General features: G+C 43.3%; 1 pseudogene; it reads right to left on the reverse strand.

Annotated features, from left to right (window-relative positions):
- Positions 1-14,100: 14,100 nt before the first annotated feature.
- On the reverse strand, positions 14,101-16,348 carry LOC112314741 (heterogeneous nuclear ribonucleoprotein D-like pseudogene; annotated as a pseudogene).
- Between the last annotated feature and the right edge of the window lie 229 nt (positions 16,349-16,577).

Genomic DNA, 16,577 nt, shown 5'->3' on the forward strand with positions numbered 1-16,577 from the left:
CTGTCTCCCCAACTCTTCTTCCCCTTCCTTTGTCCCAGCCCATTCTGGCTTGTCTTTCTATTCAGCCAGAGCAACCCCTTGTTCAGTGATTCCTGCTTAGTTCTCAACAATCCAAGATACCTGCTGTTATGAGTTGATTGTGTCCTCTAAAAAGATATGCTGAAGAGCCACCTGTGAATATGACCTTATTGGGAAACTAAGATGAGGTCATTACGTTGGGACTGATCTAACGTGACTGGTATCCTTATAATTAGACGGGAATTTGTACACACACACACACAGAAATGCCATGTGAAGACATGGAAGATGGCTATAGAAGAGATTGGAATTATGCTATCGTAAGCCAAGGAATGCCTGAAGCTGCTAGAAGCTGGGAAAGGTAAGGAAGAATCCTCTGGAAGCTTCTGAGAGAGCATGGCCCTACCCAACACCTTAATTTCAGACTTCCAGTCCCCAGAAATCTGAGAACAATAAATTTCCGTGGTTTTAAGCCAATCAGTTTGTGGTACTTTTTTTTTTTTTTTTTAATATATTTATTGATTATGCTATTACAGTTGTCCCATTTCCCCCCCAATTCCACTCCATCCTGCCCACCCCCCTCCCTCCCACATTCCCCCCCCATAGTTCATGTCCATGGGTCATACTTATAAGTTCTTTGGCTTCTACATTTCCTACACTATTTTTACCCTCCCCCTGTCTATTGTCCACCTATCATCTATGCTACTTATTCTCTGTACCTTTACCCCCCTCTCCCCCTCCCACTCCCTTATTGACAACCCTCATGTTCTAGTTGTTTGCCTAGTTTGCTCTCGTTTTTGTTTTATGTGTGGTCGTTAATAACCGTGAGTTTGCTGTCATTTTTACTGTTCCTATTTTTGATCTTCTTTTTCTTAGGTAACTCCCTTTAACATTTCATATAATAAGGGCTTGGTGATGATGAGCTTCTTTAACTTGACCCTATCTGAGAAGCACTTTATCTTCCCTTCCATTCTAAATGATAGCTTTGCTGGATACAGTAATCTTGGATGTAGGTCCTTGCGTTTAATCTTGGGTAATATAATTATGATGTGCCTTGGTGTGTTCCTCCTTGGGTCCAGCTTCTTTGGGACTCTCTGAGCTTCCTGGACTTCCTGGAAGTCTATTTCCTTTGCCAGATCGGGGAAGTTCTCCATTATTTGTTCAAATAAGTTTTCAATTTTTTGTTCTTCCTCTTCTCCTTCTGGCACCCCTATAATTCGGATGTTGGAACGTTTCAAGGCGTCCTGGAGGTTCCTAAGCCTCTCCTCATTTTTCCAATTTCTTGTTTCTTCATTCTTTTCTGGTTGGATGTTTGTTTCTTCCTTCTGGTCCATACCATTGATTTGAGTCCCAGTTTCCTTCTCATCACTATTGGTTCCCTGTACATTTTCCTTTGTTTCTCTTAGCATAGGCTTCATTTTTTCATCTGTTTTTCGAATAGATTCAACCAAGTCTGTGAGCATATTGATAACCAGTGCTTTGAACTGTGCATCTGATAGGTTGGCTATCTCTTCCTCGCTTAGTTGTATTTTTTCTGGAGCTTTGAAGTGTTCTGTCATTTGGGCCATTTTTTTTTTTTTTTGTCTTGGTGTGTCTGTTACTTTAAGGGGCGGAGCCTTAGGTGTTCACTGGGGCGGGGTAATGCTGGTCGCTGCGCTGTGATGCTGTACGTGGGGGAGGGGCCGAGAGAGAGCAATGGCGCCCGCCTCACTCTCCTCCGGATTTCAATCTTTCACTCCGCTACCCACAATCAAACTGGGCCACTCTGGTGCTGGTTCCGAGTAAGTGGGCCTGTGCACACTCTAGGCCCCTGTGGGTCTCTCCAACAACCTCTCTTGTGAGGCTGGGAGTCTCTCCTGCTGCCGCCCCAACCCCCACGGGCGCTTTCAATCAGAGGTTTGAGGCTTTATTTCCCCGAGCTGGAGCCCTGGGTTGCACGGTCTGCTTTGCTCCCTGCCGTTCGTCCGGTTTATCTGTGGGCGAATGTGGTGCCACAGGGTGCTACCCGCCACTCTGCCTGCCCCGCTCTCCGCCACTCTGAGTCCGGCCCTCTGGGTTTATCTGTGCAAATGTGGGGCCGCAGGGTCTGCTAGTGCTCGGACTGTCTGCGCCATTTGTCCCACACTTCGCCAGTCTCAGTCCCGCCACAGCCACGCGAGTCCTCTCCACCCCGGTGCCCGTCTCCGCCCCTCCTACCAGTCTGGATGAATGTTTATTTTCTATTTTCTTGGTGTTGGTCCCCCTTGCTGTTCGATTCTCTGTCAGTTCTGGTTGTGCGAGGAGGCGCAGTGTGTCTGCCTACGCCGCCATCTTCAGTTTGTGGTACTTTTCAATGGGAATTAATAGGTCCCATCAGGACTTCTGTCAGTACCTGCCTTGTTGATTTCTAGTCCTTGGGAAATTTACAGGTACCTTTCCTCCACTCTGCCTTCAGGCTGTGAACCATTATGACTGGTTCTGCTACGAAGTCTTGCTTTGGCTTGAAGAGGTCTTTTTGAGCTGCTTGGTAAACAAACTTGAGTACTTTATCCCTTGACTTCCTTTTACATCTCTGGCGGCAGTGATTGCAAACTTTTCCTTCTTTTCTCAAACTTTCATGAGCTGCCTATCATCTCTAGCAGAGGTAAGATTTTACCTCTACCCATCTTAGGTTTTTCAGATGGGATTCTAACAAAAAGATTAAAAAGAGAAAAACAGTTTGTTGACACATGCAGCCCACACCACCCAGGAGAAACAAAATGAAAAGTAGCTCAAATTGGTGGCTTAGCTTTCTGAAGATCACAGTATCTTCAACAAAGAACAATAAATTTGTAGAGAAATGACAGGAAAAAGGAAAGCAGTATTGTTACAGAGCAGACCTGGGAGGGCGAATGATACAATATTACTGAATGGACCCTCCCTTTCTCCTTCCAGGATCCCCCCACCGTGCCCGGTACTAGGTTCGCCTTGCCCACCGCCAGGGAAAAACGTCTCTCGATGCCAGAGATTGGTGAAAAGGAAAGGAATTATTTATGCAAAGAGTTATACAGACTTAGAGTAATGACTTAATGTCTTCAATAAAATGCTAAAGTTCTTTAGAATACCCACAAACGCACAGTCCTTCTCCCTCTGCCCAGTCCAGGTACCATATCTCTGGAAAAGAAGTAGAAGTCCGTGGTTCAGGTAGCCCCTCGGTTCCGGCACCATCAGCTGTGTCGCCGTTGTGATCTTCAGTTACTCCAAAACCATGCGGCCCCTTCTCATGGCCCACCAGCAAGAGTCCTTTCACCCCGTTTCTTCCAGGAAAAGTCTCTCCTGCATCCTAACTCACGTGGCAAAAGGGAGTACCCCAAAGCTGCACGGTCCCCCAAAAACCCCTGCATGGCTGCCAAGCCCGAGTTTAAATCCCAGAGCCAATTTTCCTCTGCAGCCCCATTTCCCACTCCTCCCACAATCAGTTACACCTGCCAGCATTCCCATATTCTTCCAGGTTTACTGGGCTGCCACAGTAAGTCCGGGCAGGTGTGGCCCCGTGGTGTGGAGCCAATCATCTCCATGCTCTCATGCAGGTGCTGTAACCAGGGGGAGTTGCTTCCCAGTTACATCCTGGGTTGAAGTCACTCCCATCTCCCTGGCTCAAAATGGCCACAGCTATTTAACATACCTATGAAACCAGTTAAAGGTTATAGACATGTTGAATGACCTGCCAGAGGAAGGCTGCAAAGCTGTTGCTGTGCAAAACAGCTCTCAGTGGCCCTGCTCCATGTGTCCCATCCCCCAGCTCAGACTTGTGGGGGTGAGGACATCCTATATATTTTTTTCTAATATTTCTTGGACACCCTGAGTTCTGGACCCCATCATAAATCCCTATTTGGGGCCCCCCTTGGCTGCACCCTGTTACAGTTTCAGCCTCCCAAGGCGGCAGATTTCGGGAAGGTAAATAGATGTGAGGAAACTAATGGAGCACGTTGTTTGCAGATCCCTCTGGTGCTGTGTTTGGGCTAAGAGTCTGCCTCCGCTAAAAGGAGAATTTATATCCTGCCTTTAGGTAGAAAGGGGTGGGGTCCTTTTCCTGAACTTCCTGCTTCATAATTGCCTTCAGCTCAAAACAACTTTCATGTCAGGCCTATTTTGGGGTGACACACTTGGATTCCTTTACCGCTTACTATTGTGAAGAACTTGCATCTTTAGTAAAAGGTGAAAGGTTTATGCGATCTGAAGAGAAACCAGAGTATAGAATTTGCATCTTTTACTGAGAAAAAAATTTTTTTCCTGGTACTGTACCCATCTTATTAACAATTCTTTGTCCTTTTATTTTTTTTTTTTTTTGAGTCTTGACATTGGCCTTTCTCATATGCTCAGGATTGGGAAGGGACCCATGTGTTGTATTCACTAAAAATCAAATAAGCTCTTCTGATGCACAAGCAGGAGTGAGAATAAACTCGTAATAGTGTTCAGTTTTACTTAGGGATTTCTCTGAGACTTTACTATGTTAATGTGTTATCTGACGCATTAGGACCGGTATTTATTACGCAGTTTTTCTCAAACTTATTTTCCCACAGAAACTTCAGCTCTAGGAACAGCAAGTAACACTTCCCAGAGGGCAGTTTGGCAATGACTAATTTATCCTATCTCTGGGTGATCCTTCAACCTAGACTTGTGCTTCACCGCCCCCAAAGTTGGTGGGTACAGGCATTGGTGTCAACGCCACCCACACTGTGTGGTCCTGGATAGGGCTCTGTGAGTCTCTTTCCCTTGGAGACGAGGCTTTCGTTATGGAAAACACCCTGGGCACAGTTTCCAATGATTTCTATTCTTCTTCCCCCTGCCAGAGCCTCGAGGGTATCTTTTTCAACTTTTGTTCTGAGAATTTAGTGGGGTTCCTGGAGGTAAAACCCACGAATATGTGCCTGTCTCCAATATTGCAGCTCTAACAAGTTTCTCACTCAAGCTATCCCACACTCAACCCCCAGCAAGTCATCAAATCTACCGTTTAAGTATTTCTATCAGTTTATGGCTCTAGCGAGTTTTGCTTCAGGGGAGCAGATCTGAGCTACAATTCTGTATTTATCTAGATTTTGGGGTGGCAATTTGCTATGCAACGTCAGTTCTCTGATGGGTCTGAAAAGCCTTGATTTTCAGTTTTCTCATCTCTTTCTTTTAGGGATATGAGTTACGACTTCTAAATCCTTTACATGTTGGAGCTGAGACTGGAAGTCTACTGTCATAATATTAAAGTAGGGTTCTTGTAGATCTCTGTAATGGTTAGTTTTGAGTGTCACCTTGAGTGGGCTAATGGATGTCCAGATAGTTGTAAAATACTATGTCTAGGTTTATCTGTGAGGGTGTTTCCAGAAGAGATTACCATTTGAATCAATAGACTAAAGAAGATTGCTCTCATCAGTGTGGGTAGATGTCCTCTAATCATTTGAGAGCCAGAATAGAGCAGAAATGGAGAGGGAGGGGAAGTTTGTTCTCTGCTTGAGCTGGGACATCTGTCTTCTCCTGCCATTGGATGTTGGTGCTCCTGGTTCTCCGCCTTCAGACTTGGACTGACACTTACACCATTGGTCCCCTGATTCTTTGGCCTTCAGTCCCCAGCTGGAACTTACACCATTCGTCCCCATGCTTCTCAGGCCTTTGACCCAAACTGAATTATACCACCATCTTTTGTGGCTCTCCAGCTTGCAGACAGAAAGCTGTGGAACTTAGCCTCCTTGACTATGCGAGGCAATGGCCAATGACCCCTCCTATTGCTTCCGTTTCTCTGGAGGATCCTGACAAATACAATCTCAGTCTCATGTAGTTGGGTCTTACTTTTTTTTTTTTAAACCCAGTCTCTCAATTTTTAACTGTTATTCTTAAATCATTCACCTTTAAATTTATTGTTTGTGTAGTTGTATCAAAATATGCTATCTGGCTAGCTGTTTTCTATTACTTTTACTTGTTTCATTTCCTTTTTTTTTTCTCTGATTTTATTGGGCCTTTTTAAAAAATTCATTTTATCTCTACTTACTTATTATTGAAACTCCTTTTGCCATTGGGTTTATAATATACATTTTGAAAACTGTGAATCTACCTTCAAATAGTGTCATTTCATGTGGCAAAGACTTTATAACAATGAGACCTTGATTCCCAGTCCTTGTTTCATTGTCATGCTTTCGCTTTTACATATGCAATAGATACCAACATGTTGTTACCATTCATACCTTAAACACTTACTTGCTTTAAACATCTGGTATGATGAAGAGTGTAAGGGGGTATGAAATGACAATGTGGAAAGAGGCAATGAAGAAACCCAGGTAAATAAAGACTTATAAGAGATTTTGGAAAGATATTTGTCATTAAATACCCATGCTGATGAATTAGAAGCTACAGACTGTTACAGAGCAGGCGGGGGGGGGGGGGTCATGATAAATTATTATAGAAAGGATCCCCCTGCTTCTGTTTCTGGAGGTCCCCCCCCCAACACACCTGCTAGGTTCGAAATGCCTGCCGCCAGAGGAAAGATGTCTCTCAATGCCAGAGACTGGTGAAAAGGAAAGGAATTATTTATTTAAAAGTTACATGGACTTAGAGTAATGACTTAATGTCTTCATTAAGATACTAAAGTCCTCTAGAATACCCACAGATGCACAGTCCTTCCCTCTCCCTGTGCCCAGTCCGGGGTACCGTGTCTCAGGAAAAGAAGTGGAAGTCCGTGATTCAGGCTCCCAGGACCATCAGCTGTGTGGCTGCTGCAATCTCCAGTTAATCCAGAGACATGTGGCACCTTCTCATGGCCCACCAGCAAGAGTCCTTTCTCCCCTTTTCTTCCTGGCAAAGTCTCTCCTGCTGCCTAAGCTGCGTGGCAAAAAGAAGCACTCCAAAACCACATGGTCCTCTCCTATTCACTCTGGAACCGCACAGTCCTCTCTTTTCCCCTCAGAACTGCGTGGTCCTCTTCTATGGCTGCCATGACTAGGTCTAAATCCCAGCGCCCATTTTCCTTTGCAGCCCCATTTCCGACCCCTCCTACAGTCAGTTACACCTGCCAGCATCCCGTATTCTTCCAGCTTTACTGGGCTGCCATAGTAAGTCCGGGTAGGTGTGGCCCCATGGTGTGGAGCCAATCTTCTCCAAGCTCTCACGCAGGCCCTGTAACCAGGGGGAGTTGCTTCCCAGTCCCATCTTGGGTGGAATTTGGTCCCATCCCCCTGGCTTAAAGCAGGGCCATAGCTACTTAACACATCCATGAAACCAGTTAAAGGTTATAGACATGTTGAATGACCATGCCAGGGGTTAGCTGCAAAGCTGTTGCTGTACAAAACAGCTCTGAATGGCCCTGTTCCATGTGTCCCATGCCCCCTGGCTCAGGCTTGTGGGGGTGAGGACATCCTATATATATTTTTCTAACATTTCCTGGACACCTTGAGTTCTGGACCCCATTACAAATCCCTTCTTGGGGCCCTCCTCTTGGCTGCACCGTGCTTCAAGACGACATTCAGACGGCCAAGAGAGACTCAGAGGAAAGACAGAAAAATCTCTGCTCCTCCCGAGAGCACAGCCTGCGGCTGTGACCTGGGCTCCAAGAATGTAGGAAATAGGTTAATTCTGAAGTGGCAGAGATTTTCAGGGTCAAAGGGATCAGGGCCCTCTGGAGAAAACTGCTTTTCTGTTCTTCCTCACGGTTTACCACCATCGCTGTCACCGTGTCTAACTACAGACTGCTTGTTGACAGCTCGCCCTGGTTTTGCCTTTTCATTTAATGTGACACACTCATGCACACATGCACACACACTTTCAGGTCTTGCTTCTTCATCCACTGTAAATTTTTTAAAGAGGAAATAAGCATAGAAATAACTTCCCTGAGATTATATAGCCAATTAAGTAGTAAAATTGGGATTTGACCTCCTTGTCTCTGGCCCCATAGTCCTGTGCTTCATCACTGCACTGCCCAGGTTCTTCAGCAAGCCAGTAAGAGCTACCTGATCGACTATGTTGGTTATGTATCTTTTTTCCCCTCCATTCTTTACCTATATTTGTCCATGTAATCTTTCTTGGACTGAAAAGGGTGGATTAAAGTTTTCTTCCTTCAGTGAGTTTCTGTTTCTTTTCCTTGTAGTTCCTGTAATTCGTTGTATAAAAAGTTGCTGCTGACTCAGTGCTTACATTTTCAAAAGTACTGGGCCTTCATTATATATTGCACCCATTTTTATAATTTTTTACAGATTTTAGTTTCAGTATTACCCATTAACATGATGTTTTCTTTGTCTTTCACACTTTTGGAATTGAATTCCAATTTTTCAAATGATGAAATCAAAATCATTATTTTCTAAAATTTTCATTTCTCTGCCCATTCTATTACTTTTATGTTTCTGAAATACTTTTTTAAAAAAATGAGACACATTCTTTTAAGAGACACAGTATTTGATTCTGCTTGGTGACTTAATTTGAAAATCCTTTTCTGTGGGTAACTGGGTTAGGTCAATTTATGTTAATAGTCCAGATATTTTTGTCCTGGATTCTGTCACACTGTACTTATCTATTTTCTGCTCTTATTTTATTTTCTATTTGGTTTTTTAGATTTTATTTATTTTTTGAGAGAGGGGAAAGGAGGTAGAAAGAGAGGGAGAGAAATGCCAATACGCAAAAGAAACATTGTTTGGCTGCCTCTCACACACCCTCAACCAGGGACCTGGCCTGCAACCCAGGCATGTGCCCTGACTGGGAATCAAACCTGCGACCTTCCAGTTCACAGGCTGGCTGGCGCTCTTTCCACTGAGCCACCACCAGCCAAAATAAGGGCTCCGCTCTTATTTTGAAATCTTTGTACATATATCTATTTTCTTTGCTCTTTAAAATAGTTCTGAAGTTTAGGAAAGTTGTATATTTTTGTCCTAGTAGTTTCCTACATAAGTAATTTTACATGATACTTTTAATCCTTTGTTTTTAAAGCACTTTTATTAGTTTCCTGCCATGAGGTTCCTTTATGCTCAATTCTCCACATTAAATTAGTCATTCGTTATGTTAATGAATCATCCTTAAAACTATTTTTGTCTGCTCACTGGAGGTGAGAACACTTTTTATTTATTTATATTTTTTAATTTGTTTTTTATTGTTGTTCAAGTACAGTTGTCTTCATTTTCACCCCACCTTGTCCCACTGCCCCACCCATCCCTGCCTCCCACCCTGAAACCCACCCCCTTTGGCTTTGTCCATGTGTCCTTCATACATGTTTCTTGATACCCCACCCCATTATCCCTTTTATCACTCTCCCGCCTGCTCTCTGATTACTGTCAATTTGTTCTTTATTTCAATGTCTCTGGTTGTATTTTGCTTGCTTGTTTGTTTTGTTGATTAGGTTCCACTTATAGGTGAGATCATATGGTATTTCTCTTTCACCTCTTGGCTTGTCTACTTAGCATAATGCTCTCCAGCTGCACCCATGCTGTCGTGAAGGGTAGGAGCTCCTTCCTTCTTCCTGCTGGGTAGTACTCCATTGTGTAAATGTACAATAGGTTTTTGATCCACTCATTTACCGATGGGCACTTAGGTTGCTTCCAGTGCTTGGGTATTGTGAATTGTGCTGCTATGAACATCGGGGTGCATAGGTTCTTTTGAATTGGTCTCTTTGATCTCCTTGTCTGGATGCTTTAGGTTTGACCTTTCTTCCATTTGTGTGGGCTCCCTTGTTGTCCTTTGGCTTTACCTGTGGGTGGCTCCTTTGTTGGTGGGTAAACCCCTCCTGTGGGCTTACTGGATATCGAAACTCTCACCTGGTCTTGCATGCTGTTGTACAGGTGTTGGTTAACAAAGCAGTGTAACCAGATAACCAAACCTATGCCAGGAAAAAGAACCCCCTACCACATCAGCAATCTTAACTGCAATTGCATTAAGATTAACAGGAGATTTTTCTCGCTTCTCGAGGTAGGCCTGTAATGTAATGAACTTCCCTCTATCACTGCTTTCACGGTGACCCGTAGATTTTGGGTTGTTGTGTGCTCATTTTCATTTGTCTCAAGGTAACTTTGTATTTCTTCTTTGATATCATTGTTAACTCATTCATTATAGTAGCATGGGCTAGTTAACATGTTATTTAGTTTTCATGTATTTGATTGTTTTTCAGTCTTTTTTCATTGCAACTGATTTCTAGTTTCATACATTGTGGTCCGAGAAGATGCTTGATATGATTTCAGTCTTCTTGAATTTATAAAGAGCTTCCCAGACCTCCCCCATAAAAAAGGCTAAAGAAGTTCATTACTACCAAACCAGTATTTCAAGAAATGCTAAAGATGAGTAAGCAACAGGGAAAAATTGGAACAACTATAACTGAACAACAATGAAAAAAAAGAAGAAGAAAGAAAAAAATAGAAACATAGGTATAAGGAATAAAATGTCAATAAATAAGTACATATCAATAACTTTAAATGTAAACAGATTAAATGTTTCAATCAAAAGACTTACGGTAGCTGTGAGCTCCAGACTGTGAGCTCCAGGCTGTATCTCTGGCACCCTCTCAGCTCTTCTCCCTACCCACCTCCCCAGTTTGCTCCCACTTGCCCACTTTTAGATGTTTCAATGTGTGGCTCTCTCAAATGTGTTTTTGCATTAGGCAGGGAATCCTTTGTTGAATTATAGCTGTTCAAATTGTTGCAATGTCTCCCATCCAAGTACTAACCCTGCCAGAGACATTGAAGTTAAGAACAATCTAACAATAGCCAGAGGGGAGTGGGGAGGGAACAGTGGGGAGAAGGGATTACAGGAGCTACTATAAAGGACACATGGACAAAATCAAGGGGGAGGGTGGAGGTAGGGGAGGGAGGTGGGTTCATCTGGGGTGGGGTGGAGGGATGGGGAGAAAAGGCAGACAACTGTAATTGAATAACAATAAAAGTTAAAAAAAGAAATTACCAAAAAAAATTGTTGCAATGTCAATAGGAGATATCAAGGCGACCTATCATACCACCATTCCTCTGACCTCACTCAAAAGAATGGTTATTTTCAATAGAAGAAATTAGGTCTGGACAATATTGAAGTATGTCTCATGTTTCAACTACGGATTGAAAGAAGCAGGAACCAAAGGAGCAGGGCATCCAGTAATTACCTTAAAGGGTGAGATTTTATGAGCTCCAAATGGGAATTTAAAAGGACCAATGGCTTGCTTGTTTGTTTTGTTGATTAGGGTCCACTTAAAGGTGAGATCATGTGGTATTTGTCTTCACCACCTGGCTTATTTCACTTAGCATAATACTCTCCAGTTCATTCCATGCTGTCACAAAGGGTAGGAGCTCCTTCTTTCTTTCTGATTTTAAAGTTATTATTCTATTACAGTTGTCCCAACCTCTATATAATCCTTTTATTTATTGTCAGTCATTAGAATTCTTTATTTTTTATTTTGTTCTTTTTTTGTTTTCTATCTCTATATAATCTTTTGATTTGTTATATTATTTGTTCTTTGACCCAGTAGTTGCCAAATATAACCAGACATTGAAATTAAGAAAAATCTGAACAGAACCAAGATGGCGGCATAGGTAGACACACTGCGCCTCCTCGCACAACCAGAACTGACAGAAAATCGAATGGCAAGGAAGTCTGACACCAAGGAAATAAAAAATAAACACTCATCCAGACCGATAGGAGGGGCAGAGACGGGCACGGGGCGGAGAGGACTCGAGTTGCCCTGGCGGGACCCAGACTGGCGGACTGGCGGAGTGTGGGACGAATGGGGCAGGCAGTCTGACCACTAGCAGACCCTGCGGCCCCACATTCGCGCACAGATAAACCGGACAAATGGTGGGGAGCAAAGCAGACCACGTAACCCAGGGCTCCAGTGCGGGGAAATAAAGCCTCAAACCTCTGATTGAAAATGCCTGTGGGGGTTGGGGCGGCAGCAAGAGAGACTCCCAGCCTCACAGGAGAGGTCATTGGAGAGACCCACAGGGGCCTGGGGCGTGCACAGGCCCACCCACTCGGGAACCAGCACCAGAGGGGCCCAGTTTGATTGTGGGTAGCAGAGTGAAAGACTGAAATCTGGTGGAGAGTGGAGTGGGCGCCATTGCTCCCTCTTGGCCCCTCCCCCACGTATAGCATCACAGCTCAGCGACCAGCGTTACCCTGCCCCAGTGAACACCTAAGGCTCCGCCCCTTAAAGTAACAGACACACCAAGACAAAAAAAAAAAAATGGCCCAAATGACAGAACACTTCAAAGCTCCAGAAAAAATACAACTAAGCGAGGAAGAGATAGCCAACCTATCGGATGCACAGTTCAAAACACTGGTTATCAAGATTCTCACAGAATTGGTTGAATCTGTTCGAAAACCAGATGAAAAAATGAAGCCTATGCTAAGAGAAACAAAGGAAAACGTACAGGGAACCAATAGTGATGCCAAGGAAACTGGGACTCAAATCAACGGTGTGGACCAGAAGGAAGAAAGAAACATCCAACCAGAAAAGAATGAAGAAACAAGAATTCAGAAAAATGAGGAGAGGCTTAGGGACCTCCAGGACATCTTTAAATGTTCCAACATCCGAATTATAGGGGTGCCAGAAGGAGAAGAGGAAGAACAAAAAATTGAAAACTTATTTGAACAAATAATGAAGGAGAACTTCCCCAGTCTGGCAAAGGAAATAGACTTCCAGGAAGTCCAGGAAGCTCAGAGAGTCCCAAAGAAGCTGGACCCAAGGAGGAACACACCAAGGCTCATCATAATTACATTACCTAAGATTAAAGAGGAGAGAATCTTAGAAGCAGCAAGAGAAAAGGAGACAGTTACCTACAAAGGTCTTCCCATAAGACTGTCAGCTGATTTCTCCAAAGAGACCTTACAGACAAGAAGGGGCTGGCAAGAAGTATTCCAAGTCATGAAAGGCAAGGACCTACATCCAAGATTACTGTATCCAGCAAAGCTATCATTTAGAATGGAAGGGAAGATAAAGTGCTTCTCAGATAAGGTCAAGTTAAAGAAGTTCATCATCACCAAGCCCTTATTATATGAAATGTTAAAGGGAGTTACCTAAGCAAAAGAAGATAAAAAATATGAACAGTAAAAATGACAGCAAACTCACAGTTATTAATGACCACACCTAAAACAAAAACAAGAGCAAACTAGGCAAACAACTAGAACAGGAACAGAACCATAGAGATGGAGATCACATGGAGGGTTGTCAATAGGGGAGTGGGAGGGGGAGAGGGGGGGAAAGGTACAGAGAATAAGTAGCATAGATGATAGGTGGAAAATAGACAGGGGGAGGGTAAGAATAGTGTAGGAAATGTAGAAGTCAAAGAACTTATAAGTATGACCCATGGACATGAACTATAGGGGGGGAATGTGGGAGGGAGGGAGTGGGCAGGATGGAGTGGAGTGAGGGGGGTGGGAAATGGGACAACTGTAATAGCATAATCAATAAATATATTTAAAAAAAAAAAGAAAAATCTTCCAGTAACCAGAGGGAAGGTGGAAGGGGATAATGGGGGGAAAGGGCGAAAGGGATTTTAGGAACAACTATAAAGGTCACATAGACAAAACTAAGGGGGGGATGGAATCAGGAGAGGGAGGTGGGGATGGCTGGGATGGGGGGGAGTGGTGGAGGGGAAACGCAGACAACTGTACTTGAACAACAATAAAATTAAAACAAACAAACAAACAAACAAACAAAATGAAACAAAAAGGACCATGGCAATGCTTATGGCCAAGGCACTTGGAGGGTCTTTACAAATTTTTCCAATTAAAATTTAATAATGTCATATAGTACGTTTGACTAAACCTGAGGACTGAGGGTGATCAGCACAATGAAAATGTAAGATCAACCACACAGCAAAGACTGGTTGAAGTACCTGACCAGTCAAATGTGTTCCTCAATCATTAAGGAGTTTGGGAGGAGTTCCTCAGGCAGAGAGAATCTTTTTTAACAGGACTTTAGCCACAGAAGAGGCAGTAGCTTGTCTACAAAAGAAAGCTTCAGTCCCCTGAGAAAGCGTACAGATTATAACTGAAACATATTTATATCCATGACATGGGTGAAAGAGTATAAAATCTATCACAGAGGTGGCACTGAGTCCTTTTTATTGTGCCATATCAGGTGACGCAGGATTAGTTCATCTTATTCTTGATGATGCTCACTTTTTCTTTTCCACATAAGGAAGCATTTATTTGAGGTTTAACATGAAATCATACAAATACAATTTGTATAAACACAAATCCACATTGAATCATAACACAGATAGCAAAAGGCAAAGTAAAAACAAAGAAAACTAATGGGTGGCTATTTACAGTTGGACACAGTTGTGTCTTGTACCCTAGAAAGTCTTTTACAAAATAATCATCTTAGAGCAACAGAAGACCAGTCTTCAGTGTTGTCCTGCAGGATGGACTACTTTAGCAACCTCCTCCTTTCTCCAGTGACCTCCGTTAGTACGGCTGATAATTCTTTTGGTGATTGCCACTCCCTGAGACAACTTGCCATAAGTGCTCTGTTGGACACTGTAGTCTGCACATCCCTGCCCATATCCATGGCTCCCATAGTTACACCCAATGTAATTACAGCCACTATAGTTTCGATCACTACCATAGGCACTATTGTAATATCTGTATCCTTGACCATAATAGTTATTAAATCCTTGGTTCCAGTTTTGGCCCTGACCTTGGCCATGACCCCGGCCATGACCCCTAGCACCACCTCGTCCACCAGCTGCAGCACCTCTTTCTCCTTTCTGTTGTTGCTCTTGCTGCCTATACACCTCTTTGGGTTGGGCAACTTTGATTTCACAGTTCCCAGAACCAGTGTGATGACATCTGCTTTCTAACAATTTCTTTACAGGCTCCTCATCTGTGTATGTGATAAAACAAAAACCTGTTCTTTCATTTGTTTTTGTATCCACGAGAAGTTCAATATTTTCAATCTCACCAAAGGCTCCAAAATATTCTTTAATTTGTTCTTCCGAAGTAACTGGGCTCCATCCACCCACAAAAGCCTTTTTTGATGGGTTTTTTCCCTTTGAAAGCTTTGGTCCTTTTGGGGTCTATCAATTTGCGATCCAGTTTTTGTCCTTTCAGTTCCAAAATCTTATCAACACGGGTGGCATCTTTGAAAAGCACAAATCCAAATCCTCCTGATCTTCCGGTGACTGGATCTGTTTTAATGGTGCAGTCCACAACTTTCCCAAATAGAGACAAATGGTAAGTCAGATCTTGCTTGTATCCCAGCTCAGGCCTCCAATAAACACTTTACCGTCATCCTGCTGATTCTTGTTCACGTTGATCTTGGATCCCTCTGCAAATTCCTCTATGTTGCTGTACTTGTTCCCGTCCTCCACCACGGCTGAGTTGGCGGCCGGGAGGTGCGGGCGCGTGGCCCGAGTCACGGCAGCAGTGGAGGTGGAGTTGTGTGGAGCTGGGTTTGAAATGGCGGAGGAAGAGGATGATGCTCACTTTGATTACTTGATTAAGAGAGTGCCTGTCAGAGTTCTCCACTGTGAAGCTACCCTTTCCCCTTTGTAATTAATGAGTATTTAGATCAATAGTATTTGAAACTGTGTAAATATCTTCACCTAAGTGGCAATTTACCTATTATTTGTATACGGCTATATGGATTCATGTTTTCCTACTTTATTTAATGTGTTATAATTTCTTACCATCACTATGTATTTTGATGCTCAAATTGTCCCTGGTTTGGTCAGTGAAAGCCCCTCGGTCTGGCTTTTCTGCCTTTTGACATGTCCCCCTCAGTGTTTAGCATTTTCTTGCTTTCTAGCCCAACAAGATGTTCCAGGCTCATCTTGTACTTTCTCAACACTGGCCCTCAAATCAGCCATTTCTCTAAGGAGCCTGGGTCCCTTTAGGTGGCAAATGGTATTTATAAACCAAGATCTGGGCATGAAGTACACTCATTGCTATAAAGTTGTAAAGCTCTATCAGTGGAGAGAAGTAGAGAATGTGTGATTTTATATACAACATACATGTAAATATCTATATCTATCTATCTATCTCTATGTATTAATATTTATCTATATAGCCATCATCTATCTGTATAGAAAAACATAAACTTATTTTCAGTTCCAATCTCTGAGTCCATACGGTTAATTCTGTTTTTCTCTCTAAGGATGAGAATCAGTGACTCCCTTCTCCAAAAGTGAGAAACCTGGTTCTCATTATCTTTAATATGTTTCCTTCTTTGATCAGTCCTCTTTTATGTAGCCAGGCTTCACTCCATGTCTTTCCATTAATGCATGCCCTCCGCACCCCAATGAGTTCTCCACAGTCTTTAGGCTATGGCTGCTTTTGCCCAGCTACCCCTGGTGCAATGTGTCTGTATGTGCATGGACACCTTTCTCTTTTGGGCTCCCACACTCACACCAGGCAGCAGCTCCATGTGGATACCTTCCCACCCTACTTAGTCTCCAAGTTGGAGCCACTGGGACTCCCTTCTCTGCCCCTACAATGTGTATCTACCCACAATGCTGTGCACCACCTATTGGCTTTAAAACTGAATTATTCAGAAAGGGAAGGGAAGGCAAGGCAATACAAAGGAAGGGAGCAGAAGGGAAAAGAAAGGAAGGGAAGAGAGGGGAACTAAAGGGGAAGAGAGGGGCAGAGAAAGA

The sequence above is a fragment of the Desmodus rotundus genome, chromosome 1 (genome assembly GCF_022682495.2).
Source record: "Desmodus rotundus isolate HL8 chromosome 1, HLdesRot8A.1, whole genome shotgun sequence".
Lineage (NCBI taxonomy): Eukaryota > Metazoa > Chordata > Mammalia > Chiroptera > Phyllostomidae > Desmodus > Desmodus rotundus.